Genomic DNA, 27,154 nt, shown 5'->3' with positions numbered 1-27,154 from the left:
CTTTTTACAGTGCAATCCAACACATTTTCCTAAGAGTATGTTAAATTAAATTCACATAGGGACCATGAGACTCCCTTATTAAATCAGCTACAAAATGGTAGCTCACTTCTGAATACACATTATTATTAGTAGTAGTATTAAAATTTGTATGCCGCCCTATACCCACAGGTCTCAGAGTGGTTCACAAGATAGAATCAAAATATAAACACACAAAATACATAATAAAAACAAGAACAACCCAATAATCCCCCCTCCACAACACATTTTAAAAGGGCATTGGATGTCAATCAGCCAAAGACCTGGTTAAAGAGGTTAAATTTTCTGCTTGGTGCCTATAGGAATATAATGAAGGCGCCAGGCAAACCTCCCTGGGGAGAGCATTCCATGAACAGGGAGCAACTGCAGGAAAGGCCCGTTCTCGTGTTGCCACTCTCCAAACCTCTCGTGGAGGAAGCACACTAAGAAGGGCCTCAGAAGATGATCACAGGGTCCAGGTAGGTTCATATGGAGAGAAGCAGTTCCTTGAGATATTGCGGTCCTGAGCCATTCAAGGTACACAAGTTCAGGGGTAGCCCAAGTCTGGTGCCATTGAGATGTTCTTGGACTCCCGCTCCCATTAATCCTAGCCAGTTCCAGTCAGGAATGGTGGTAGTTGAAGCTGGTGGGAGCCCTGTTGGCTACCCCTGCTATAGAAGACACCCACCTTCAGAAGAATTCGCCATATGTATCTGCGCATGAGTCGCTGTTGTGAGCATGTCCAAAGCAGCAGGTCATGCTGAGATGGAAGAGGCCCCAGACCTACACAAAATGCCCTAAGAATATGGCAAGCCCTCAGTGTGATGAAAGGAGACCTCTCACAGAGCTATAGTTCCCAACACCCTTAAATACACTGCAGTTACCAGGGTTATTTAGGGGAAGCCATGGCTTTTCAAGTGATCTAAGAGTAATTTTCATGTTTGGTGTGAATGTGCTCATTCTCACTTTCTGGCTTTTTGGAGCTGTGTGAGCACCTGCCATGGCTGCATACATCTATTGCATGGAAAACTCTCAGTGAGTTTTCAGCTTGGAAACTGAAAGCCATTTGTCTCTCACAGTACAGTGGTACCTCGGGTTAAGTACTTAATTCGTTCTGGAGGTCCGTTCTTAACCTGAAACTGTTCTTAACCTGAAGCACCACTTTAGCTAATGGGGCCTCCTGCTGCCGCCGCACCACTGGAGCACAATTTCTGTTCTCATCCTGAAGCAAAGTTCTTAACCTGAAGCACTATTTCTGGGTAGTGGAGTCTGTAACCTGAAGCATATGTAACCTGAAGCGTATGTAACCCGAGGTACCACTGTATCCAAGAATCCCATTAATATGATGTTAGGCTCTAGAATAGTCCTGTATCCTATTTACGGTCTTGATGATGCTCCAATAGCATCTGACACACTGCCATCAAATGTTCGGCAAATCAACATTATTCACATTACATTGCCAAAACGAGTTTAGGTTTTTCTAAATTGTACCCAACGTCACTGATTCCCTATTTTAGTAATGTTTTCTTATAAATCAACAGAGGCTGAGTGGTGGAAACTCTTCACACAAACACAGGAGCGTTCCTCGTCCGAAAAGGGTTGTTTGTGTTTTTTTTAAATTTATTAAGCAACTTGTCTGCTTCAATGCCTTAAAAAGCCATACAAAATTGTTGTTTTATCATCATTATTCTTTTAACCAATAATTACATAGCATATCATGTGTACAGGGAAATAACAGGTGAATGATAAAACAGAACTGTTTATAATACCTGGCACAAATCCCAGAAGTTAACCCATTTTGGTCATCCATCACCCCCACTTACCACCTCCCTTCTAAGCCAGTGCCAAGTCTGGTTGTGTTTTTCTTGTCTGAGGATCTAAATACACACTGGAAGATGAAGGGGGAAGCCTTAAAGAGAATGAGGTCAACATTGTCTGTTTCAGGAGGATATCTCCTCACCTTAAATGCTCCTGGATATCCGATTTCCAGCTTTGCCGTAGCGCTCGGGAGGTTTAAAAGAGCTGTGTGTGTATACTTCGTAGGGAGGTAATAAGGCATTGCAAGACTAACTTCACACTTCGCTCGTCTATCAAGAGGGTCACTCCTTCTCAACAATACCCCAATGTTTTGGTAGGCCGGCTCCAGTCCACTTAGCATATGAGTAGGCATGGGTGGAATGCCAGGTATGTCTACGGAGCAAAGCAGCACAGGCAAGCTGACGCCAGGAGAGAATAGGCAGGTACCTATTGAGTTACAGGATTTCTACAAATCTAATCCATGTGTAATGTGAGACTTATTACAGAGTCAGTCTTTGCCAGGGCTGTGAATGTCTGGGACTAAAAACAGCCTAAGGAACAATGATCTCTGTTAACTCATTATAACCCAATGTCAGCCGAGCAAAACCAGTGCCTTTTCTTTAAAAAAAAAAAATCCTTGTAATTCACTTTATAAACAATAGTGATTATCAGCAGCATCTTAACTTTCTTAATAACTCTTTAATGCTTAACATGAGAAACCGCTGATAAGCCCCTTAGACAACATTAACCCCCCCAAAGTAGCACAAAAAGCTTTTTGAAACAGCTCTGAGGAAAGCGAGAGAAAGAGGGAAGGATGAGGACGAGGGGGGGAACATAATAACAAAACGAAGGAGAGCCAAAACTTTTATCAATGATATTTCTTCTTTGTTGGTGTAATCGGGGAGGAGGTGACATTGGCAATATGATGCCCTGAGCAAAGACAAAATCCCCCCCCCCACCACGAAAAAAATCTTATTTTCACAATAATTCCTTTTGGTACAGTTGTTTCTTAATGGATCTTCTCAGCAGGTACCCATATAAATATAGATATTATTATTATTATTATTATTATTATTATTATTATTATTATTATTCACCCACTCAGCTCAGAGCCCTGTGCGGGGGAATCGCCAGCACCGCCATACATCCGGTCCTGGTGTAATATGGCTAGTGACTGACCTAAGCTATAACAATTGAGATATGCCTAATAGTTCTAATCCACAACCTTGAAGGATCTGGTTTGCCTGTTTCCTAGTACCAATCTGTAAGAGATTGAACATAAAGTGGGTCACACTTTTTAGTTGCCTTGTAGCACCATTGCTGAAAGAATAATGGCTTAGTGCAAATGTACAAACATGCAGGCTCCCAAGGAGGAAATTGCAATCACTTTGCTTCTACTCTGGTCCTCCTCCTGCTGGTCCTCCTTGTGACCTAAGTAGTGGTTTGCTGTTGCATCTCATCCAAACTCATGTTCATGGTTTGTCTCCTCCAGATACAGAAACATGGAGCCTTCCCTGTTCTATTTGGTTCCAGGTAAAAACATATCCCGCCCTGCCCCCCAGGCTTTTAATGCAGAATGGTGATGGTGTTTTTCCTCTTATTGCTCTGCCAAAGCTTCCTGAGCTGAGGGGTGTATGTGTCATTGGTATACTGTATTTTTTAAAGCATCTCACCTGTTTCTGCACGACTGTATCAATATTATAATGCATCTATGCTTATATTTTTAAATACGCTGTTAGTTAACAAGTGACTAACAAGCCTTGAAACAATGGTGGTGCCGTTGATGGAGCTTAGGAAAGTGTCTTGTCCTGAGTCAGACCACTGGTCCATTTACATCAGTATTGTCTACACTGACTGGCAGCAGATCTCAAGGATTTCGGACCTGTCTCTCCCAATCCTCCCTGGAGGTGTAAGAGATGAAACCTGGGACCTTCTGCAAGCAAAACAGGTTCTCTACCAGTGAGCTATGGGTCTTCCCCATAGATCAACCTATGCAATCCCATCTACCACTAATACAGATCAGGTGTCTAGCAGAAAGGTGCTTATGGAGAGGGAAAGATGAGATGAGCGAACTCAGCCATATGCTGTAGAATAAAGGAAAATGTGAGCTCTTTGAATTCCACTAGGATGCATAAGTGACTCCTGATAATACTACTGCTGGTGGTGTTAGAAAAGGGGGTAAATCAGTGACCAGTGCAAATCTGCACATGTCTACTCACAAGTAAATCCCACCAAGTTCAATGTTCCTGCCATGTTTTGTGTGCAAAGGAACACAGCCTGAGTGTCAGCTAATCACAAGGTACTGCTCCTTGATCCAATATTCCAATTTCACTGAGATTTCCAACTTTGTCATTCAGATTTTGAATGTAGCATTTTTACAGCAGAGATTGAAACTTGATCCTTTAGACTGGACGGTGCCTCTTGATTGTTATGGCAGGCATTGCATCTGAACTCTCGTAAGGTAATACTATATCCCATTACACGTCTGCTATCAAATATTGTCAAAATGCTATACCATGTGCACAAGCTTCACATGGGTAAGTGCATCTGCAGCATGCTGGGGATCACTGGAAACAGAACTGAAAATAAAGCTGCCGGTATCATAATGCCATTATACAAATCTATGGTTCGACCGCATTTGGAATACTGTGACAGTTCTGGCTGCCTCACCTAAAAAGGATGTTGTAGGATTGGAAAAAGGTTGAGAAAAGGCAACAAAAATGATCAAGGGAATGAAGCGTTTTCCCTGTGAAGAAAGGTTACAGCATTTGGGACTTTTTAGTTCAGAGTAAGAGGTGGCCTGGTAGAAAAATTATAAAATTTATTTATAGCATGGAGAAAGTGGACACAGAAACATTTTTCTCCCTGTCTCATGACACTAGAACTCATAGACATGCAATGAAGCTGAACGTTGGAAGAGTCAGGGCAGAAAGAAGAAAATATTTCTTCACACACCACATAGTTAAGCTGTGGAACTCATTCCCACTTGAAGCAGTGTTGGCACTAACTTGGATGGCTTTAAGAGAGGGTTGGACAAGTTCACGGAGAGAGGGCTATCAGTGGCTACTAGCCTGAATACTTGGATCAGGCCATTGGCCCCATCGAGACCAGCATCCTGTTCTCACAGTCACTCGCCAGAGACCTTTGGGAACGCTAGATTTTGCCCACCTGCAAACTGATATACAGAAGTATAATTCCTCTGTCAGTGTGTGTCAGAACATGGGAATTATTGAGGTGTAATGTTTACAGATTGGGTAATTATGGCCAGCCCACCACTTACTTCCTCCCAAGCAGAGAAGAAGAAGAAGAAGAGTTTGGATTTGATATCCCGCTTTATCACTACCCGAAGGAGTCTCAAAGTGGCTAACATTCTCCTTTCCCTTCCTCCCCGACAACAAACACTCTGTGAGGTGAGTGGGGCTGAGAGACTTCAGAGAAGTGTGACTAGCCCAAGGTCACCCAGCAGCTGCATGTGGAGGAGCGGAGATGCGAACCCGGTTCCCCAGATTACAAATCTACTGCTCTTAACCACTACACCACACTGGCTCTCGGTAGCCTTCTCGGTAGTGGCGCCCGCCCTGTGGAACACCCTCCCATCAGATGTCAAGGAAATAAACAACTATCTGACTTTTAGAAGACATCTGAAGGCAGCCCTGCTTGGGGAAGCTTTTAATGTTTGATGTTTTATCGTGTTTTTAATATTCTGTTGGGAGCCACCCAGAGTGGCTGGGGAAACACAGCCAGATGGGTGGGGTGTAAATAAATTATTATTATTATTATTATTATTATTATTATTATTATTATTATTATTAATTTATTTATTTCTGTCCGTCCATCCTCCATCCCTCCCTCCCTTCATTTATTCATCTATTGCATTTCTATCCCACTTTTCTCTCCAAAGAACTCAAGGTGGCATATGTAGTTCTTCCCCTTCCTCATATAATTCCCGCAACAACCCTGTGAGGTAGGTTAGGTTCAGAGTGAGTGACTGGCCCAAGGTCACCCAGCGAGCTTCGTGGCTGAGTGGGGACTTGAACCCTGGGTCTCCCAGATCTTAGGCCAACACTCTAACCACTACACTACACTGGCTCATTCTCTTGGTGTGGAGAAAGCTGTTTAATCCACATGCTGCCATGCCACAGATATCATGACAGCAATCCTGTGGAGTAGCTGAAATGGCCTTCCATGCAGTGACTGTAATGTCTGTGCTGGCCCCATAATCAGTCATGATGAATCTTGAAAGTCTGTTTGCTCGATGATTTAACACAACGTGGATCAGCGCCCTTTAATCTGTTACAAATCTGAGCATTTGAGCTCCTTGCTCATCTCTTCCCTCTCCTTTGCCCACTCCCCTCCCCTTTGGCTGGCCTTATCCCTGCTTAACCTCTGATGTAGGTAAGGAGACACTGCATAAACATCTTCCAAGACAATAATGCCCACTTACACCACAAAGAACTCATAACCCACCTACTTTTAGCAGCCAGAAACACCATAACCAGACACTGGAGAGACCTGTCAGGAGTAAGCATGGACCAATGGTACCAAATAGTATGGGAAACAGCCTTACTAGAAAAATTAACCAATAAACTGAAACTGACATGGGGGCAAATAAAAGAAGATGCCTTCTTCTTTGGCTCCCCTTTATCACACACACAGCCCAACAAGACAATGGCAAAAATCCACCAGCAGCATACAAATCAATATGGCTAACCTAATCCAAAACAGGATTATGATTTGATATGTTAATTGGATGTTTCTTATCGGAAAATTAATAAACGCTCTAACAAAACACCCACCCACCCCCACTCACACATGAAAACAAAAACCACCACAGCCAACCACAAATGAACAACCACGCAAGTGGACAGCAGAGAACCTGCACAAGCAACTCTGACACCAAACCCTACATATATTAAGTAAAATACAAACATCGCCACCCAACCCCAACCCCACCCATCTTTCCCCCCCCCACCTCTTTCCCCCTTTTCTTCCTAATGTCTCAACAAATGAAACTGATTTGTAAAAATGTTACATGGGGAAAAAATACGAGAGAGAGACATTGCACACACTTTTGTAAATCAAGAAAATATTACCAAAAAAAAAAAAAAAAAAGCCTGCCAAAGTAGGAATGTGGAGGGTAATCTACTGTAATCTTCTCAGCTTGGAACACTTTTGATTAAAACGATAAGGCCTCTGGAGAAGAAGAATAATCTTCTCTCATAGTATTATTTTAGAAATAAGCATATTGACCTAGAGAGAATGGAACCTCTTCCTTTATAAAAGTGAAACATGTTTTCTGAAGGGACCAACATTTATTCCACTAAATACTTCAGAGGGCTAAATAAAACACTGACTTCTGCTTGATTAATGAATCATTTTCTGATACATAGTGGCATCTTTTGGTTGTTGTTCATTTATTTATAAAAATAGATACACTGCTTTTTCCATTAAAATGCCCAAAGGGGTTAACAACATTTAATAAAAACAGGAAAGGTGGCCATAAATCACATCAGCACATCAGTGCTTAAAGCCCTAAATGACTTACTTGGTCCAAAATAACTGAAAGACTAGTCCTGATCTCTATGGGGTCTTGTGGTCAGCAAAGGTTCCTTCTTGATAGTTCTGCCATCCTCAGAAATATGGAGAATGGTGGTCCAGGAGGTCTATCTATCTATCATCTATCATCTCTCGTCCCCCCTAAATTGTGGAGCTACCTGCCCACGGAGAAGTGTCCAGCATCTTTGCTTCACAGCTTTCACCATATGTTGGTTTACACATTTATAAACTGCTTTATATCCTGAGGCCATAACAGTTAATATCTTTTTTGGACTGATCTCCTTTGATGAATTTATACTGGCTTTTTCCATCTGGAGCAGGTGTGCCTGGTTTTAAAACTGTAGATAGCTCTTCTGTCTGTTTTTGTAATTATATGTTTCATTTTAGTAAGCAGCCCTTGCGGCAAAGGGCCGATAAGAAATATTAGGCCCCCATCTGCACTATATATTTAAAGTAGCACTGCATAACTTTAAGCAGTCATGGCTTCCCTCAAAGAATCTTGGGAATGTCTGGAGAAAAGGATTCCCTCGAGGACAGACCCATCACTCCTCACCCTAGCCATAGAGTGTCCCTGTGCTGCTGTCACTTTGCTGCAATGGTGGCAAATATGATTTAATGTCCAGCTGTTTAGCTTTGAACAGTATGGGCCACCACTGCAGCAAAGCCGTGGTGATACAGACGATCTCCATGGCAGTGGTGGACTTCTGGCTTCAACATTTCAGCAACGCCATGTGCAGTGACAAAAATAGGTGCCCCCCCCCACCTCTTGCCTTCTGTTGTTCATCACTGTTGCAGCACCCCTTGTGGTGCCCTCTTGGCTCAGTGCCCAGTGTAGGCCAACTGGTCCTGCTCCCCTAAATCCACCTTTGCCCGTGGCCACCTTCACCACAGTGCCTAACTCTGAGGAAGAACTCCTTTCTCACAACACGACATTGAAGGACAAGGATGGCTGTGGATTGGAAGTGGAGGAGGAACGAGGTGTGCAGAAGGCAGTGGAGAAAGGCAGTGGTGGTAAGAGCAACCTGCTTCAGATGGTGCACTCTGTTGTACCATCTCTGACTTCCAAGCAAGCAGGAAAGGACAATGCCTTCTGATGGAAGAGGGGAATTTTGATCAGGTGAGGTTTGCAGAGCTGGAGAAGTGACAGTCCTGAGTAGGAATATGGGAGCAGAGAAGATGGCGCAGGAGCAAGCAAGGCCAGAGAGCTGTGAAGATAAGAATCAGGTGTTGGAAGTGGACAGTAAGCCAGTGCAAAGATTTAACTCATGTATCAGAAAGAGTGCTGGGTGTAGGTGAGAGGTTCAAAGTAAGACAAGGGAAGGGAAAAAGAAGGGAAGGGAGATCTGCAGACAGTTGTCTAGGAGGTAGATCAACAGAGTATGGGCCACAGCTTTAGCCAAGGAAGGGCCTCAGGTTTGCAATTTTGCAAAGGGAGAAGCAACATAATTTGTTGAATATTGGGAGCAAAGCAGAGAGAGGAACCAAAGATTTAGACTGAGCTAAAGCTATGTGCTTTATGCCTGCTCCTTGGGAGAAAGGCGATGGCAAACCTAGACAGCATCTTAAAAAGCAGAGACATCATCTTGCCAACAAAGGTCCGGATAGTTAAAGCTATGGTTTTCCCAGTAGTGATGTATGGAAGTGAGAGCTGGACTATAAAGAAGGCTGGTCGCCGAAGAATTGATGCTTTTGAATTATGGTGCTGGAGGAGACTCTTGAAAGTCCCATGGACTGCAAGAAGACCAAACATATCCATTCTTAAGGAAATCAGCCCTGAGTGCTCACTGGAAGGACAGATCGTGAAGCTGAGGCTCCAATACTTTGGCCACCTCATGAGAAGAGAAGACTCCCTGGAAAAGACCCTGATGTTGGGAAAGATTGAGGGCACAAGAAGAAGGGGATGAGAGAGGACGAGATGGTTGGACAGTGTTCTCGAAGCTACCAGCATGAGTTTGACCAAAGTGCGGGAGGCAGTGGAAGACAGGAGTGCCTGGCGTGCTCTGGTCCATGGGGTCACGAAGAGTCGGACACGACTAAACGACTAAACAACAACAAAGGCTATATGCTCAAGGTGCTTGCTCTGCTCTAGGGATTTGCTGTCTCTCCAGCTGTGGATGTGAGCACCTGACAGGTGGCATTGATCATAATATTTATTTCAGTACATTTTCTTTGGTCATTCGCTGTGCTTGGCCCTTTTCTGTGGCATATTACCAGGAAAGCTCATTTCTGATATGTACTCTCTTTTTAAAAATGCTCTTGGTATTATGAGTCACACCGGTGAATTATTTCAATGTCATGGCTATGAACCTTCCTGCAGAATATCCAGTTTCTGACTGGAAACAAACAACGACTAGATTTATTTATTTTTTAAAGAAGTAGTAAGGGGGGGGGAATATATAAACAGCCTCTCTATGTCAGTTCTGAAAGACAATGCATTAGATAAATTTATCCGGCTGGCAAGAAAGCCAGAATTTAGGTAAAGAATTGCACCCAAGTGTTTTGCAGCTATAGAAAGTAGTTAACCCATCTTAATCTCACGATTTCACTAGCTTTCCCTGTTTAGTATCAATCTCTAAAGCTTGCTTTCAGCAAGCAGGAGCCTGGGTAATTTTCAGCACCGAGCAGAGACGGTGAGATGCTGCGATCACTTTGACACACAAAGGGAATATTTGCTACCTGCTGCCATTAAAATAAGTCATCCTGTCTAGCATACTGGTCAGCTTCATCCTCTAAAGTGCAGATATATGAGCTGGGAAGCTTTCCAGAAACATCTTTATGAAGCTAAAGCACTCAAGAAGATCATGCTGCATTAAGCGAAGTTGTTCTGGTTAAAGCTATGTTGTCAGCATTTAAGTGTGCTGCAAGAGACCTATAGAATCTCATATATATATATATATATATACACACACACACACACACACACACACACAGAAAGAGAGAGAGAGGATTCCTTGCAGATTTTGCATTCTGTTCTGTCTATGGCCATGATTCTACACTGCCAGACTGCATCAGATCATAGGCCTGCAACTAAGCCACAGATGTCACACTGCTTACCTGAAATCCAGTCACAACACCCTTTGCTTACACATCACCAACCCCCCCCCCAAAAAAAAATCATCACGCAAAAAAGAGGACTGAAAAGGATACAGATTGGCATAAAATCAGCATAATGTATATCTAATGACACAGATTTAGAAATTATTGCCACAATTTCTGCATTTCTGGGAAGGGATGTAGCTCAGTGATTATCTGCTTTGAAATTACCAGAAAGTCTAAAAGCAATGATTTTTTTTACAGGGGGTACTCAAGTGTACCCGTATGTTTCTTTCTTTCTGTAAAAGGTGTGCCAGTTACTGTAACAACTTCATGGTGAGTAGCAGCACCACCACCCCTCTCTCTCTCTCTCTCGGTTAAAAAATGTGACACACACTGGAACAACTTCATGGTGAGTACCAGCATCTATTTTTTGGGGTGGGGGGGAACACTGTATAAAAGAAAGTATTTCTTCATGAAGATAAGGCTGGGAATGACTCCTGCTTAAAACCCTGGAGAGCTACTGCCAGTTGTGTTGGCCACACTAGGCTAGATGGGACCATGGTCTGATTCAATATAAGGAACTTTATTGTGTTCCTTTGCAGCCTTTTTCCTCTGCACCTAACAGAAATGGGGGGGGGGGATTTCAGTTGGGACAAAGGTGTGGCTTAGGGCTGCACCCCCGTGTCAAGTCTGCAATTCAAATTCTATTTATTTTTTTATTATACCATAACAGTCTCTAAGCAGCTTACAAAGAAAGTAGCAAATACCATGTATATAAAGTGAACCACGACACTAAGGAAGGATAAATACCTGACAAATCTATAAAACCCACCCAGAGCAAAAACACAGCAGCCCATTTTGAAAGCATCTTAAAGAGCCGTGGAAATGGCTCAGTAGCATGCGAAGTTGTCGGAAGATTGCCCTACCTCTCCAATGCTTTTCAGAGAAGAAATATATGTAAATATGAGCTCCAGTCAATCATCTTCAGTAATTTTTTCTAGGTGAGACTCCACAGAATGTCATCACTTCCTCCAAATGATCCTAAGGATTATAATTAGTGATAATTATTAGAATTCTCCATTAGCGATCCCAAATCCCCTTGCAGAACTAAAGTCCTTCGAGGAAAGGGAATGATTTTTAAACCAGTTAAAGCTTGCAGTGTAGATTTGCCCTGAATTTTCGCCATTATTTATTTATTTTAAAACAATTTTTTTTAATACCTCCCTCTTTTTTATATACCTCCCTCTTCCCCTGCCAAAGCTCCAAGAGCTGCTCACAGATGACTAAAAGCAAAACAGGTACACAGCACGAATGGAAAAAGTGACGGGGAGGGCAGAGGAACAGTGCAAACTCAGGCACGGGTTCTCAAAGTTGCAAAGGGATTACAGGGACCAGCTGGAATGGGAAGCAACTGAGAGAGAGAAAGAACCAAAGGCAGGTGATCTCTCAGCCCGGCTTCCCTGCAACTCGCCCACCCCACCACATGCAGCCTACTGGGATCTTGATAGATTCAGTGCTGTCTGGAGGAGGTGGAAAAGTTGGCTTATAAAGTTGCCCGGTTGAATAACTTCTAGAAAGGAAGAGAAGTAATTCACAGAAAAGGCTTCGCCAAGTGTCTCCAGTGAATGGATGTGTGGTTGCCATGGTACGCATTCAGCGCTATTAGAAATGAAAGAGAAAACATTTTATTTCCCAATAAAAATAAAGCATTTTCCTTTATTTCCTGATAATGTGAAGTTGGGCTGTACAACGGATGAAAAGAGGCACTGCACACATAATTCCATCCAGTTATTCACAGACATGTTTGTATGTCATTAATGAACACAGACTTTTGCAACAGACATGGGGGAAAGGTAACAGAAGTTGATCATTAAACAGTGATGGATTATCAAGGCCATTGTGAACTGTGCCATTTCTTTGAGCTCCGTAGAAGGACACAGCATTTTGAGGGCTGAAAATTCCTGGTTCAGAGTAGACAGTTTGGTCTAAATGGACCAAAGAGCTGGCTCACTTCAAGCATCCAGATCAGTTGTTTTGTTTTGTTTTTTTGCAAGACTGTCTACTTTGGGGCTTTTTAGTTTAGAGAAAAGTTGACATGATAAAAGTTTATAAAATTGTGCGTGGAATGGAGAAAATGATTAGGGAAATCCCTGCTCTCTGTCGTGACTCTAGAGCAGTGGTTTTCAACCAGTGTGCCTCGAATGATAGTCAGGGGTACCGTGGGCAACACTGTCCTCCATCCCTCCTTCTTTCCTTCCCTCCCTCCTCTGAAGCCCTCTTGTGTCTTTGCCTCCCAGTGGCTCGCAGAGCTGTTCATTGCAGCGGCCCTGGCTACAAGCTCCCCAGGCAAATGATGCCTCTGGGGCTGGCCAGTGGGTGCTCCCAAGGTCCCTGTGGGGTAGTGTGAGGAGGTACCTCTCTTTGGGGTAAGGGGGCAGTTCAGAGACCAGGGGTGGCAGCAGCAGCTTCCCAGAAGACTCCCAAGGAGAGAGGAGAGGAGGCTGAGGGAACACTCCACAAGGGAGGGTGTTCAAAAAGAGGTGAGGGGCTGCCAGCTCTCCAGAAAAGGGGTGACATAACTGGGCTCCTGAGCCCCACAGGGGTGCCACAGGAAGAATCGAGTTGGTCAAGGGAGCCGTGGGCTCAGAAAAGGTTGACAGCCTCTGTTCTAGAGCCTGTGGACGTCCAATGAAGCTGAATCTTAGAAGATTCAGGAAAGATGAAAGAAAGTATTTCTTCATGCAGCACGTAGTTAAGCTATGGAATTGGCTTCCACAGGAGGCAATGATGGCCACCAAGTAAGTTGAATTTCATTCAAAGAGGATAGGACAATTTTATGGAGGACAAGGCTATCAATGACTACACATGATGTTGGACTAGTTTGGCTACTGGCCTGATCTGGTGGGGCTCTTTTTACACACTGGTCCCCATATCTAGTTGCTTATCTATCTGCCCATGAATTATTACAGAGACAGACACACATATTTGCAGATAATATTGACCTATAATATATACGTAATACAACTTTAATATATACATAAATAAATAAGTGGCCAATAAAGGTAGCGTATTAATGGCAGCCAGTGAAAGTTAACTATCATTTCATTTTCTTAAAGCATTAAAAAAACAAAAACCTGCCATTTTTTTCTCTGAATTTGTTTTTCTGTAGCTTAAAATAATATAGTTTGAGGCTAGGATTATTCTTGTTGATTAGAGCCATTGAATGGAAGCAAGATTTGAGCAAACAACCATGAAAATTAGAGTCCAGGATACTAAGAATGTTGTAGATAAAATACATTTAATCTGAAGCTGACATATAGACAAGAGGAGAGGAACCAGTTCACTCTACAGCTTTCGAATTCCTTAGAACCATACGAAGCAATCATGACATGCATGAATTTGAGTAGGATGAGCTTTATTTCTAGTACAGTGGTACCTCAGGTTACATACGCTTCAGGTTACATACGCTTCAGGTTACAGACTCCACTAACCCAGAAATAGTACCTTGGGTTAAGAACTTTGCTTCAGGATGAGAACAGAAATCGTGCTCCAGCAGTGCGGCAGCAGCAGGAGGCCCCATTAGCTAAAGTGGTGCTTCAGGTTAAGAACAGTTTCAGGTTAAGTACGGACTTCCGGAACGAATTAAGTACTTAACCTGAGGTACCACTGTACTATCTGACGCTGTGGAAGCGTTGTTAGGTTTGGGTGTTTAACACCCAGGTTCAGGTCCCATCTGAAGCCATAGAGCTGCCTGGATGCTCTAACCACTTCCTAATCCATTAAGTGTGTGAGGGATGGCACATTCCTGTTGATGGATCACAGCTAGATTATGTTACTTTTGTGGTGTAGGAGCCACCATAAATCAAAAGTGTGCAAATGCCTTTCCACATGTTTATTATGATTACACCGGCTTGGATCTTAAGGTAATTTAAATTTAGGTTGCAATGTCCATTTACGTAGGAGTAAGTGTCATTGCAATCAAAAGGGCTTTTGATGATATGACACTTCTGCAAAACATGACAGGGAACAAAATCCTCACATTTTGCTTTATCTTTTGAGTGTCTGGTGAGTAGGGTATCCAGGTGAAAAGGAGGGCAGGACTCCTGCACCTTTATAAGTTGCATAGAAAAGAGCAAGTTGAAATTCCATCTTCTCCAAAACGATTACAGGTGAAGGAGTGCTATCATTTTCACCTGGACACCCTACCTGCAGGGCATTTGTCAAGATAAACTGAAACAGAAGAACCGTTGTGATTTCATCTCCTGGATATTTTAACAGAAATGTCCCGTCATAAAACAATCTATTTCATAAACCCTTTAAATATTAAAATAAAATGTGAACAATTTGCTACAGGGAGAAGGTTCAAAGATCAACATGTCCCATTTTCCTTAATTAAAGCTGCAGTCCTATACACAGACCTGAGAGTAAGGCCCATGTATAAGATCATGCAGCTGTTTGCTATACAGCGGTACCTCAGGTTACATACGCTTCAGGTTACATACACTTCAGGTTACAGACTCCGCTAACCCAGAAATAGTGCTTCAGGTTAAGGACTTTGCTTCAGGATAAGAACAGAAATCATGCTCTGGCAGCGCGGCGGCAGCAGGAGGCCCCATTAGCTAAAGTGGTGCTTCAGGTTAAGAACTGTTTCAGGTTAAAAACGGACCTCTGGAACGAATTAAGTACTTAACCCAAGGTACCATTGTATAGCTTCCCTGTCTTAAGTAATCCTTTGGCAGGGGAGTAGGTTTCTGCATTGAGAAGGGGAGAGCAGAGGAGAGAACTTCACAGTGCAAAACATCCAAAACTTTGCTTAATTTTACTCTGTGCCCAATTACTGTACAATTCTACACATATCGACTCAGAAGCAAGTCCCATTGGGTTCAACAGAGCATATTCCCAAATTACAGCACAATCCGAACTGTGTCTACTCTAAGTAAGCCCTGCTGAATTCAACGGGGTTTATTCCTAGGTAAATTAGGGTTATAGCCAAAGTAGGAGTAGGATTGCAGCTTTAAACACTAAAAACATCAACGTAAGCATTTGTAAAACATCGCCTCTTTCTGTTGTCGTTGGTTCTTTGGCCTTTTCTTTGCAGCGGCTTTAATGAATGGATTATGATGGTCAGTTTGTAATACTATGAACGAAAGATTTAGGACCTGTAATCTTAAGAACAGTGCTTGGCGCCAGTAGGCAAACAATGCACTCCCCAACATATTATCTTAGCCTACTAAGCTTTCACTTCTTACCTGCTTTCAAAGAAGACCAATTCACCAAACAGGAGGTTGAATGCTTTAAGGAGGTAGCTTGTGTTTCCGATTTTCTTTAGGGGCAATTTTTAATGGCCTTATAGGTTTCAAATTAGCATTTGAGTTCTCACTTCGTAACTACATCTAAACAAAAGTAACAACAGTTGGGAGAAAGGCTTAAGCTGGTGTAATGTATTAAATTAAAGGTTAGAACTTATTTGTAATATTAATTCCTGCCCCCTGCCCTACCATGCTGCAATATACCTTGGGGAACAAAAATATGTTTGAATGTCATGCGGCTTTTAGCAAGCACACTCCAGAGAGAATGTACGATACGATAATCTTTATTGTCATTGTCCCGTACAGAACAACGAAATTGAAAAATCTACATAAGACATTAAAAAACCAACAAGCCTGCTATCCCAGCTATCCCAACCTGGTTAGCCCCTAAAAACTCTGATACCCCATTTTTAAATACAATATACTCCCATAGAGACTTCTTATATTGCGTTTAAAACCAAAATCGCATTTGGGTAGAAACTGTTTCTCAGGTGGCTAGTCCTAGTCTTTATAACCCTATACCTTCTTCCAGAAGGCAGAAGCGGAAAGAGATCATTTCTGGGGTGCACACTATCCTGCGCTATCTGCGCAGGGTTAATGGGTTAATATTGTTAATTTCTGGGCCCAGTTCAAAGTGCTGGTGTTGACCTGCAAAGCCATGCACACCTTAAGAATTGCCTCTCCCCATGTGAACTGACCCTGTGCAGTGGCGGAGCTTCATGCTCTGGCACCGGGTGATGGAGAGAAGGTGGGGGCAGGGCTGGCGTGTGCCCTGGGGGTCTGGAATGCCACCTGTAGTGATGTGGTGCCCAGCGCGGGCGGGGGGCAGCCGTGATGGCACCCCACCAGGATCGCGCTGCCGGGGGCGGTGCACTCCCCACGCACACCTCTTCCTCCGCCAGTGACCCTGCGCTTGTCATCTGAGGCTCTTCTCTGTGTCCCCCATCCCAGAGACATTTGGAGGGTGGCAACAAGAGAACGGGCCTTTTCTATGGTGGCTCCCAGTTGTGGAATGCTCTTCCCAGAGAGGCTCGTCCAACGTCATCATTACATGTCTTTAGGCACCAGGCAAAAACATTCCTCTTTACCCAAGCCTTTTAAAAATTCTATGGTCTGTGAAGGTGTGGGGAACCACCCTGAAACCTGCGGGTGTAGGGCAATTTACAAATTAAATAAATATTTTTTTAAAAAAATAATAAAAAATTATGATGATTCTTATTTTACTCTTAGGGTGTTAGGTCATTATATTTTTTATCATTGATGTTCTGTAATGTGTTTTAAATTTTGTACACCACCCTGGGATCTTCTGATAAAAGGTAGTATATAAATTGAATTAATCATCATCATCTGAATGTCATTTCTTCATTGGTTAGACTGGGTTGAAGATGAGTTATGGTATTTGCTATTTTTAATATGAGAATGCATTTCAGAAAGCACTGGTGGCTGAAGTGGGGAACGCAAATCTCCCTCCCCTACTCTTCCTTTAGCAATTGCCTCCTTTGGATCAAAAGCCCTTGGAAACATAGAATTTAAGAATCTCCCGTATACCAAGTTAGACCATTGGTCCATATAGCTTAGTATTGTCTAGTCTAGCCAGCAGAGTGTCTCTAGGTTTTCAGGCAGGAATCTTTCCCAGCCCTATTTGGAGACACCAGGAATTGAACCTGAGATCATCTTCATGTGAAACACGTGCTCTGCTGCTAAACTATGACCACCTCCAAGGGCACCGACTGGATTCCACACGTGAAGTCAGCCACAATTGTCATGATAAATAATGCCTACCGGTTAATGTACTGTTTTTCTTCACCCTAGCACTGTTTCCTCCCAACAAACTGAAGTCATATTCAACCCTTGGCGTAGACTTTGATCTCCGTTAGGAAAGTGTAAAGCCATTTCACACCAATGATAGCATTATGGATTTTTGAATTAGAAATCTCACTTCTAAAGGCTAAATATACATCAAAGTGAGCGTGATGATGGAAGTGTATTGCCAGATGATTGCACTTTCTACAGCTGCATTGTTACTCCCCATCATAAAAGCCGTGTGGCCAGGAGGGTAAAACACGCTGTTTAAAAAGTCTGCTCTTCGCCTGACGGGAAAGTAGCTAATTTATTTTTCGTAAATGCAAAATGCTTAATTTTTTTTACTTCACGCAAGCGTAAATTTGAGAGGTGTTAAGCAAATAAATAATTCTCTCAAAAATCTGCCTGCGCTGCTGAATTATGAAAATTGGACACTTCCTTGAACAGACTCCTGAAACAGTTTTCCTGTTGTTCGTACAAAACTCCAGGATGTCCAAAAAATGAGGCTGTAAAACCGTCATGAGATATTTTGGGAAATTCTAAAGAAAAAAAGCCAGCCCCACTGCATTATTCCAATTCAAAAGGGCTACAATTTATTAAAAGAGGGGAAATAGTTTACAACTTAAGGCAGAAAGGTAAATAGCCAGAAAGGAGAAGCCCAGAACGCATAGCATGAACTCTGATGGGAACGTTTGATGTGTTTCCATTTTATAACATTGCAGCAAGGCAAAAGGAGTCCCAGAGCAATGAAAAGCTTTCCTTTTCCCCATCCCTCTTTGTGTCTAAAGAATGTTAAAGTACAATTTGGGAGAAAGTTGTATTTATTCAACAGAACCAGCTGGCAAACTGCCCATCATTATGACAAACGGGATGGCTGTGGAGGGAGGGATTTATATATCACAAAGAGCACCAGGGGCGGGTGAAATTGTTCTTGGAACTCCACACACAGGAACACGTTGCAGCTTTCTACTGAATCCCAGGTCAGTGGGGTCCAAGCCAGAGAAGACCAGGATAAGGGATGGAGGGTAAATTTTGCTTTCACGGCCCGCCCCACAGCATCCCCAGGCCAAAGCAATTTAATTTGCAGACCCAGGGCCAGATCTAGGTTTGATGGAGGTAATGGGGCCCTTTATATGTCCAGCTATCCTTTGTAAACAACAAAATGTCACTGTTTTTTGTGTTGAATATATGCTATATGGTAATTTATGGACCTAATAGGTATCTAAAGATATTTGCACATAACAAAACATGTATTTTATCAAAGTCATTTTTGAACTGAACTACAATTAAGAAGAAGTATATTAATAGTGAAATACAATTAAGAAGTATATATACTTTATCTTATATTTTGGAAATGTACATACAGGGTTTTTTTTCTTTTAGTTTTTTTGGGGGGCCCAAGAGAGTGGGGCCCTAAGCTATAGCTTGTTTAGTTTATATGTAAATCTGACACTGTGCAGACCCTTACTTTTCTTCAAGGAATTGAAAGACAGCTGTCCACTTAGATGAAACAAAAGGGTGTATCTTCAGAATGGGGTATAAATCCCTGTCCCCTAATGAAAAATTTACTGAAAACCAAGCCTGTTCTTGTGTGCATAACCATATTATTTCATTGTTTCTTAAGCTGATTCCACAACAGAGCCCTTTAGGGCATCTGAGACTATTGTTTTTCCACAATTAGGTGGAATTGGAATTGAAATCAAGGTTATGCACAACATTTTAATATGATGCTAGATAATATATAACACCTTTTGACTGACTGACCAGATCCTTAACTCTCCAACCCTGGGGGTCTGAATTTGACTGGTGGGCAGAGATGCCCTCTTGTCAAGTTGCCTGAAGTCATAATGACATCAAGCGATGCTGTGCTTTGAAGCCCCAACTATTGGGACTTCAAAGCACAGCGCAGAGCTGTTTTAAAGCCCTTCGTCAGTCAACCTATTCTGCTCTTTAAACCTTTGATTTTCAGATGTTTAAAGAACATTGTGGGACTACTTGCAAAAGGGGTGTGAGTAACCCTGGCAACAAGAAACAATGGTGAATAAGTTTTGAATGCTGAATATTTCATAGCAGAATTTGAAATGTGACCTACCAAGCAAACAACCATTTACTGGGGTCTGCCAGATGTAGGATGTCCTATTTTACTTAGCATAGCCAGGTGCCATCATACACAAGGACAGGTCTCTATTTGCAGGGCTTTGAGAGGACAGTCTCTTATGAATGAGTCATCCATTGAAAGGACTATCTGGTCCTAGAGCAATCTAAATCCATGGCAGGAAATTTGCCAAGCCCCTAGTGGGATGGTGAGCTCTCTTTAGCTTTGCAAACTTGTGCAGGCCTGTTCCTGAGAGAAGAACTTGCTTGTCAAGATGCACGGGAGATCATTCAGTGTGGTCAGAGTTCCATCTCTCCAGTCTAAATTTATTTGCCATTTGCAGCTGTTAATTCGTAACAGCCCAAATGCTGGAAGATGAAAGCTTCATGCAAGACAGGTGGTCCAAGCACATCATGCATGTGTTACACTCTTCACAGATCTGTAAAGCCCAGCCACCCTCTACAGAGGAAAAGGGGCCTCTTCCAAAAAGTGTCTTTAATTAATGAAAAAAGGGAATGGATCCCTCAACTGAATATCTGCAGAGGTTGCGGCGCCATTTTTGTGGACCTTTCCCTTTTCTCTTTGACCTTGCACTTCCCAAATCAATATCAGTGTGATTTATTACAGGGTGGATAGAAGCACATATCCATACGTATTGCCACACACAACTCTTGGCTAAGTTGTAACTGGATGGGTCAGTATCTCATTTACTGTAAATAATAATAAAAAACTCTTGTGCCAGAGATTGCATTTCATCATTGTTTCTTTTCTGTTGACACCCGTAAATATTATTTGTTAAATTTCCCAGAGGTTTTTAGAATAATGTTCCTGAATGCTTTGCCCATAATTGTTTGTATGTATGTATGTATGTATGTATGTATGTATGTTAGTATGTATGTATGTTAGGACTTGCCGATCGCATGGTCGGCGGTTCGAATCCCCGCGGCGGGGTGCGCTCCCATCGTTCGGTCCCAGTGCCTGCCAACCTAGCAGTTCGAAAGCACCTCTGGGTGCAAGAAGATAAATAGGGACCACTTACCAGCAGGAAGGTAAACGGCGTTCCGTGTGTGCTGCGCTGGCTCGCCAGATGCAGCTTGTCACGCTGGCCACGTGACCCGAAAGTGTCTGCGGACAGCGCTGGCTCCCGGCCTATAGAGTGAGATGAGCACACAACCCTAGAGTCTGGCAAGACTGGCCCGAACGGGCAGGGGTACCTTTACCTTTACCTGTATGTATGTATGTATGTATGTATGTATGTATGCATGTCACCTTGCAGTGCTATTCCATTTCATCTAATCAGTGGTGACCTGGTGGGTGGTTTTCCATTTGTGGGTGGTGGAGATCACTTGACCACCACTGATAAAGTATTGTCCTTTCCTTGAAGAACAAATCTTTCCTACCATGCCACGGGGCAGATTACTTTGGACAACAACGAAAAGGTGTTCTCAAAAGCATATTGTGATGGGATGGTCTAGTACTCAAGGAAAACACTCAAGGTCCACTAAAGAAGGATTTGGAATCCTGGTGACTAGCTGCAAACTTCAAGAGTGCTTTTGTGAACCTTCTAACAGTAAGAGAGCACAACAGGCTACCTTAGAAGGTGGTGGACTTTCCTTCATTGGAGATTTTTAAGCAAAAGTTGGTTGGCCATTTGTCAGAGATTCTTTAGCTGTGATTTGTGCATTGCATGGGCATGGACAAGAAGATCCTTGGGATCTCTTCCAACTCTACAATTCTATGGTCCTATTGACTGAGTTTCTGTTGCTTCACCAAATCTCCATGTTCTAAAATTGTTTATTTCTCCTTAATAAATCACAAAAGGAACAATGAGAGCTGAGTTTTTACAGATGCAGCTGAGAAGGAAAAGCAACTGGGAGTGAGTATTGTCACAAAGAGGACTTTCTGCTGGAGCTAGATAAAACCACGCTGGCTTTATTTCCTTAGTGCAATTTCTTCTTCTTCTTCTTCTTCTTCTTCTTCTTCTTCTTCTTCTTCTTCTTCTTCTTCTTCTTCTTCTTGATTGCTCATTGATAGTTGCTCCACTATGTAATGGAAGGGAAGATAGATGCCATTACCAAGACCTGCTGAGTGGAACTGATGTCATTTTGCACATATAGGAATATGAGGTTTACCTAGTGAAATAAAGATTTTCAGACAGAAGCTCAGTGGGAGACAGAAATAGGAGGCAACACTCTAAGAATAAAATGGAAAGGAGGCAATGTGTTAAATCAATGATCCAATCTATGCTCAAGGGCAGGGAGACATCTAGACAAGCTACCTCTCTGTCTTTTGCCTCTTAGGTTGCTTTTTGATGTTTTGATGTTACCTTGGTAGCATAAGAGCCACTGCATCTCCTGCTTCACTCGAGGAACACCAATAACCCTTATGCCATGTGGAAGAGGCCTGTGATGCAATGCCTTCCAGTGCCAGCATCCTCCCTCCCGGCAGCTGAAGCAGTGCTGGTGTGGCAAGAAGCTGCAACATTGACTCCTCTGTCCAAAGATCTTCCTTCTGAGAGGACACTCAGAGTGTTGAATAGCATACGAAAACAAATGGAATAGTAGCAGAAGACACCAGTATGAAAAGCTATCTCACAATAATGCTTCCATTTCAATACGTAAGAAAACAGCCAGGAAGGGCTAATAAAAAGCAACCCATGTTTTATCAAAAAGGATACAGTGGTACCTCGGGTTGAGAACTTAATTTGGTCTGGAGGTCCGTTCTTAACCTGAGGTACCACTTTAGCTAATGGGACCTCCCGCTGCCACCGCGCAACCGGAGCACGTTTTCTGTTCTCATCCTGAAGCAAAGTTCTTAACCCGGTTGGCGGAGTCTGTAACCTGAAGCGTCTGTAACCTGAAGCATCTGTAACCCAAGGTACCACTGTACACCCACTTCAAAGCCATAGCTAATATGCTAATTATTCAGACTATTAAAGGAGACAAATCCACCCTGGAGACAGCAGGAGCTGAGAGAGAAATTAGGCACAAATAACCAATCGAAGTTGAAGTGCAGGATGCCAAAGGCCACCTTCATGTTGCCTTTGGGGAGTGCTGCAGCAGGGATCATACAGTTTATAAGCCTGTAAAACCAGTGATAAAAAAATACCGCTGCCTTCCCCAGCACTTCTGATATTGGATAGCTTTAGCATACTCAGGAATCAAAAGTTTTGTGTCTCTTTTGTAGGAAATGTATACCTTTTTGTGCCTTCAGCAAATTCTGTTGGGGGGAGGGCGTGGAGGCATTGCTAAACAACCAGGCAGAGTGGCATGATCTTCCATGAGGTTGCACATGCTCTGATTGGTTGTGAAGTTCTGAGGGAGTTTTCTCTCTGTACGCTTTTGGTTGTATGTCTCCCTGCTCATCACAAGGCCTGAACAAAGAAAGACAAAAGTTACATATTACTTTCTCCTCAAATTATACACTTCTTTTTCCTTTGGTTTGATCAGTAAAGTGTTATCAGGGCTTTTCTCTCTGGACTTGGTCTGCATTTTTTAAGGGAGTCTGCTAACAAAATACTGGCCTTCTGCAATAGGTTGATGCAGTGGCAGAAAAGGAGGAGGCAGGTTCCACCACACACTCCAGGTTTCACTGCATATAAAAATAATGGTTAGCTGATACATTTACACATAAGGAAAGCTTAGCCATAAGGTTGTCAAGCTTGGTTCAATAAAGTATGTTCACACCGGTCAAAACAATGGAGATCCACATGTGGAAATAGCCATTTGCAGGCATATTATTTTGCTGGACTGGGAACCACATGCTAACATTGCACGTGTAGTAGGGCATCCATATACCCCCATGCATGATTACGCACAGCACTTTCTCCAACTGATATCTGGGTGGTCTAATTTCTTAAATGCAGCCAGAATTATAGGCACAAATTCTGCATATCAACCACATCTTAGAGCCAAGCTAGATGATACATTGTGTGTGTGCGTGCGCATGCACGTGTTAGAACATTTTTTATAAGATGGCATTCAAATTTCTTTTGTTAAAAAAGGTTTTTCTTTTAAAGCCAATCTGGCAACCTAATCCTAAACATGTTTACTTGGAAGTAATCCTGTGGTGTTCATACAACTTATCCCATAATAAGCAGCCTAAAAGGTTAACCATCCTTTCAGCTAAACATAATATACTGTTTTAACATGGGAATCCAAAGGTTTCAGTTCAGTAAAGGTCCTCTTTTCATTTCTATACCATCTTCTAAAAATGTTGATAAGAAAAGTATTCCACAAACATGACACGTTCGAGTCGCTTGGGGAAAACAGCACAACAATGAAAAGCTTTGTGGTCTATTATAACCATAATTTTTTTTTATTTGCTATTGTTATGTTTGAATTTATAGGCAATTACCAGTCATTCAAAGTACAGGGTTTTGCAAGGTTATTTCTTGAATATCTTCTTACATATTCTGCTCCAGATGCTTCCCCCCCCACCCCTTTTTTGTACTCAACTCTGCCACACAGGGAAAAGGTTTCAGGTCTAGTTTTTGTGTGTCTGATTTGCAAAAGGTCAGCTTACCTGCCCCCACTCCACCCATGCCCCAAATGAAGTATGGCTCACGAAACAGCACAGCACAACAGATACGTGAGAATTGAGCTGCATTGCAAATCTGCTTCCAATTTTTGGTGTTGAAGCCTGCTGAAAATCTGGCACATAATTTACACAAGATGGATAGCAGATTCTGTTGACACTCTGAACAGCCCCTTCTCATATTGTTACACTGAGAGTGGAAAGACGGAGAATAGGGAAAGCACTATCGACAGTTTCCGTAACCATAGCAGTGGGCAGAAAGGACACCTAGTCATCTAGCTGAAGTTCCTAAATGAGTTAACCCCGACAGTCCAGAGCCATTGGGTCCAGAAGAAGTTGGCTGCCTCAACAGACTACACCTACCACCATGAGACCCCATCGCAGAGCAACCATTCTACAATTACCCTTTCACAGAGCTCCTGCTTCTCTTTGCCACTTCAATTTGAACAGCATGCTTTATGCTTGTGTACATGCTGGAAACATTCACAAAAAATCATGCAAACACTGTGCATTCTGAAGATAAGGACTTGTCAATATCCATGGTGCCCAGAACTGGACACAGTTCTCCAGGTTTGGTATGACCAAGGCAGAATAGAGAAGTACTATTGACCAGGACACTAGACTTCTGTTGATGCAGCCTAGAATAGAATTAGATTTTTTTAGGAGAGGCAGCAGTCTCCAACTACATTGCCCTCTCCTTTTCAGCACCAGTATGAATTAGAGGCAGGCAACAGAGCAGGCCCTCCAGATGCTGTTGGATCATGACTCCCATCAGCCTTGCCCACATCATCAATGGTCATGGATAATGGAAGTTATAGTCCTACAACATCTGATATTGAGTATATCACACCAACCATATAGGGCAGCCAACTGTAGGTCGGATTAACCACTTGATTTGTTGCCTTACTGGAAATGCAAAAACAATGGGTAGGGATAGATTGGGGGCAGAATTTGTTAAGCCAAAAATATGGCTGATTCTGGGGTGGTGAATCTGTGGCCTTCAAAATGGGAGCTGAGCTCCCATTGTCCTTGATTGTTGGCCATGCTGGTTGGGATTGATGGGAGCTGGAGTCCAATGGAATCTAGTAAGCCACATGTCCCTCCTGAGTTGGTAGGAACTGGAAGATACAAAAGTTTCTTCTTAATTTGTCCTAATCCTCATCCAAACTACCATCCACACTCTGGTTTAAGAGACTTGTTGGCAAAGTTGTAAATCTCTGCCGAATAATTTGCTGTGGTTCTAATTGCGAATGTTCAACTATAAAGCTTCATTTATTGCATTTCTGCTTTCCAAATGAACCTTGAAGTTTTATTATTATATTGTAAATCTTTTTTTATAGCTCTTTAAAGCTAACTCCTGATTATTTGCATATGGTATTTTTATCCCTGATAAATGTGGCAACTAAAAATGGAAATGTAAAGTTTGAAGATTCTCTCCCTGTTTTTATGTTGCTAACTACAGGTGAGCATTATGATTATTTTATAAAAATGCGAAATCAAGCATAGAACAAAATCATCACACAAAACTGGCATGAAATATCGAAGCTGAGATGAAAATGGAAAAGAGACAACAATAATGCATTCCAGAATTTTGAAATAATGGAGATTATAAAAATAAAAACACCATTAACATGCATATTCCTTTTGAGATGCATTTCCAGTGAACCTTAGTTTGGGAAGCTCTGGACGTATTCCTATTTTATTGTATGATCCACAGCCATTTATAGGTGAAGGTGTGGGGGGAGAGATTGGCTACGTTCTGCATTACTGGCATAAGCAATAAAATAATACCAAATGGAAGAAATTTGCCCCTTTTTTCGGTTTATATGTCAATTCTTTTGGAAGGAGTGATTCCCATACCTTTGAAATATCTGCTCTGACTAGATCCCATTCATATTTTTTAAGTGTCTGTCCTCCTGCACATTAGACATTTTACAGTTAAGTGAAGACAAGTCAATGTATTTGTGATACCTATGCTCAAAACCACTGTAGAGGCTGGAAAACCTGGCATATGCGCCAGGTGTTTCATTTCAGAGTGACAACTGTTTGAAAAAGCATTTCTGAACCTTCAGCCTTAAGCCCTGAGATAATACATATTTGTGTGACTCATTATAAATAGTGGAAGAGGCTATTCTCTACCTATTGGCCCTAAAGATTAATTTCTTTCAACAGAGAAAGACGAACGGTCCATTTGTTGTTGGACTTCAACTCCCATCATCCCTGACCATTGGCCATGCTGGCTGGGGCTGATGGGAGCTGGAGTCCAGCAATATCTAGAGCAACACAGGTTACCCATCCCTGCAATATCTTGAGGTCTTTCCCACTCATGACATGAAAGCTGCAGTCCTGTTGAATATGACACATACTTCTCAGTAGACTTGTATAGGATTGCACTGTAAATGCTTTTTCTTTTCTTGTGTGTATTCCCTGTGTCATGTGACTAAAATACTAGAATGTACACTTGTTCTTTTAAAAAACGTTTCGTTGAAACCCAAAATAAAATCTTTAAAACGTCACTAGGGTTCGTTTATTTCAGCGATCTGCTTTCATCTGCTTTATATCAACAAATATTTAAATCATTTAATGACAATCCAAATGTGACTTGTGTGGTTGAAATAAATAAATAAAATTAAAAATTGTCCAGTAGCACCTTAGAGACCAACTAAGTTTGTTCTTGGTATAGGTTTTCGTGTGCATGCACACTTCTTTAGATACCATGCATGCACACAGCCATCTTTGGAAATTCTCGTTTTTCTGAATTTTGCCAAGTGGTGTGTACAAAAATGCATATGCTGGGATGAAGTGTGCATAAAAATGTATATATTACTGAAGAATAACATACAAAAATTAAAGAAGAACATTGCTTTACTAAAATGTGTACATAAGCAAGAACACATATGGACAGGTATATAGCAGAACTTTGCACTAAAATACTGGTGAATTTTCATGAGGTGCAATTATTATTATTATTATTATTATTATTATTATTATTATTTCTGCACCTCAT

Source organism: Podarcis muralis, chromosome 11, assembly GCF_964188315.1.
Source record: "Podarcis muralis chromosome 11, rPodMur119.hap1.1, whole genome shotgun sequence".
NCBI lineage: Eukaryota > Metazoa > Chordata > Lepidosauria > Squamata > Lacertidae > Podarcis > Podarcis muralis.
This window is presented reverse-complemented; position numbering follows the sequence as displayed.